The following is a 4,221-nucleotide window of genomic DNA, read 5'->3' on the forward strand; positions in this document are numbered from 1 at the left end:
TATACATGTATACAGCACATACATTACATATGTTATACATGTCTGTCTGTGTATACAGCACATACACTACATATGTTATACATGTTTGTGTATACAGCACATACACTACATATGTTATACATGTCTGTGTATACAGCACATACACTACATATGTTATACATGTATGTCTGTGTATACAGCACATACACTACATATGTTATACATGTCTGTGTATACAGCACATACACTACATATGTTATACATGTCTGTCTGTGTATACAGCACATACACTACATATGTTATACATGTCTGTGTATACAGCACATACACTACATATGTTATACATGTCTGTTTGTGTATACAGCACATACACTACATATGTTATACATGTCTGTGTAAACAGCACATACATTACATATGTTATACATGTCTGTCTGTGTATACAGCACATACACTACATATGTTATACATGTCTGTGTATACAGCACAAACACTACATATGTTATACATGTCTGTCTTTGTATACAGCACATACATTACATATGTTATACATGTCTGTCTGTGTATACAGCACATACACCACATATGTTATACATGTCTGTCTGTGTATACAGCACATACACTACATATGTTATACATGTCTGCCTGTGTATACAGCACATACACTACATATGTTATACATGTCTGCCTGTGTATACAGCACATACACTACATATGTTATACATGTCTGCCTGTGTATACAGCACATACACTACATATGTTATACAAGTCTGCCTGTGTATACAGCACATACACTACATATGTTATACATGTATGTCTGTGTATACCGCACATACACTACATATGTTATACATGTATAGAGCACATACATTACACATGTTATACATGTCTGTCTGTGTATACAGCACATACACTACATATGTTATACATGTTTGTGTATACAGCACATACACTACATATGTTATACATGTCTGTGTATACAGCACATACACTACATATGTTATACATGTCTGTGTATACAGCACATACACTACATATGTTATACATGTATGTCTGTGTATACAGCACATACACTACATATGTTATACATGTCTGTGTATACAGCACATACACTACATATGTTATACATGCCTGTGTATACAGCACATACACTACATATGTTATACATGTCTGTCTGTGTATACAGCACATACACTACATATGTTATACATATCTGTATATACAGCACATACACTACATATGTTATACATGTCTGCCTGTGTATACAGCACATACACTACATATGTTATACATGTCTGCCTGTGTATACAGCACATACACTACATATGTTATACATGTCTGCCTGTGTATACAGCACATACACTACATATGTTATACATGTCTGCCTGTGTATACAGCACATACACTACATATGTTATACATGTCTGTCTGTGTATACAGCACATACACTACATATGTTATACATGTATACAGCACATACATTACATATGTTATACATGTCTGTCTGTGTATACAGCACATACACTACATATGTTATACATGTTTGTGTATACAGCACATACACTACATATGTTATACATGTCTGTGTATACAGCACATACACTACATATGTTATACATGTATGTCTGTGTATACAGCATATACACTACATATGTTATACATGTCTGTGTATACAGCACATACACTACATATGTTATACATGTCTGTCTGTGTATACAGCACATACACTACATATGTTATACATGTCTGTGTATACAGCACATACACTACATATGTTATACATGTCTGTTTGTGTATACAGCACATACACTACATATGTTATACATGTCTGTGTAAACAGCACATACATTACATATGTTATACATGTCTGTCTGTGTATACAGCACATACACTACATATGTTATACATGTCTGTGTATACAGCACAAACACTACATATGTTATACATGTCTGTCTTTGTATACAGCACATACATTACATATGTTATACATGTCTGTCTGTGTATACAGCACATACACCACATATGTTATACATGTCTGTCTGTGTATACAGCACATACACTACATATGTTATACATGTCTTTGTGTATACAGCACATACACTACATATGTTATACATGTCTGTGTAAACAGCACATACATTACATATGTTATACATGTCTGTCTGTGTATACAGCACATACACTACATATGTTATACATGTCTGTGTATACAGCACATACACTACATATGTTATACATGTCTGTCTGTGTATACAGCACATACACTACATATGTTATACATGTATACAGCACATACACTACATATGTTATACATGTCTGTCTGTGTATACAGCACATACACTACATATGTTATACATGCCTGTCTGTGTATACAGCACATACACTACATATGTTATACATGTCTTTGTGTATACAGCACATACACTACATATGTGATACATGTCTGCCTGTGTATACAGCACATACACTACATATGTTATACATGTCTGCCTGTGTAAACAGCACATACACTACATATGTTATACATGTCTGTCTGTGTATACAGCACATACAATACATATGTTATACATGTCTGTCTGTGTATACAGCACATACACTGGATATGTTATACATGTATACAGCACATACACTACATATGTTATACATGTCTGTCTGTGTATACCGCACATACACTACATATGTTATTCATGTCTGTGTATACAGCACAAACACTACATATGTTATACATGTCTGTGTATACAGCACATACACTACATATGTTATATATGTCTGTGTATACAGCACATACACTACATATGTTATACATGTCTGTCTGTGTATACAGCACACACACTACATATGTTATACATGCCTGTGTATACAGCACATACACTACATATGTTATACATGTCTGTTTGTGTATACAGCACATACACTACATATGCTATACATGTCTGTGTATACAGCACATACATTACATATGTTATACATGTCTGTCTGTGTATACAGCACATACACTACATATGTTATACATGTCTGTCTGTGTATACAGCACACACACTACATATGTTATACATGCCTGTGTATACAGCACATACACTACATATGTTATACATGTCTGTTTGTGTATACAGCACATACACTACATATGCTATACATGTCTGTGTAAACAGCACATACATTACATATGTTATACATGTCTGTCTGTGTATACAGCACATACACTACATATGTTATACATGTCTGTGTATACAGCACATACACTACATATGTTATACATGTCTGTCTGTGTATACAGCACATACACTACATATGTTATACATGTATACAGCACATACACTACATATGTTATACATGTCTGTCTGTGTATACAGCACATACACTACATATGTTATACATGCCTGTCTGTGTATACAGCACATACACTACATATGTTATACATGTCTTTGTGTATACAGCACATACACTACATATGTGATACATGTCTGCCTGTGTATACAGCACATACACTACATATGTTATACATGTCTGCCTGTGTAAACAGCACATACACTACATATGTTATACATGTCTGTCTGTGTATACAGCACATACAATACATATGTTATACATGTATGTCTGTGTATACAGCACATACACTACATATGTTATACATGTCTGTCTGTGTATACAGCACATACAATACATATGTTATACATGTATACAGCACATACACTACATATGTTATACATGTCTGTCTGTGTATACAGCACATACACTACATATGTTATTCATGTCTGTGTATACAGCACATACACTACATATGTTATACATGTCTGTGTATACAGCACATACACTACATATGTTATACATGTCTGTCTGTGTATACAGCACACACACTACATATGTTATACATGCCTGTGTATACAGCACATACACTACATATGTTATACATGTCTGTTTGTGTATACAGCACATACACTACATATGCTATACATGTCTGTGTATACAGCACATACATTACATATGTTATACATGTCTGTCTGTGTATACAGCACATACACTACATATGTTATACATGTCTGTCTGTGTATACAGCACACACACTACATATGTTATACATGCCTGTGTATACAGCACATACACTACATATGTTATACATGTCTGTTTGTGTATACAGCACATACACTACATATGCTATACATGTCTGTGTAAACAGCACATACATTACATATGTTATACATGTCTGTCTGTGTATACAGCACATACACTACATATGTTATA

This window comes from Crinia signifera, chromosome 8, assembly GCF_055691185.1.
Source record: "Crinia signifera chromosome 8, ASM5569118v1, whole genome shotgun sequence".
Taxonomy (NCBI): Eukaryota; Metazoa; Chordata; class Amphibia; order Anura; family Myobatrachidae; genus Crinia; species Crinia signifera.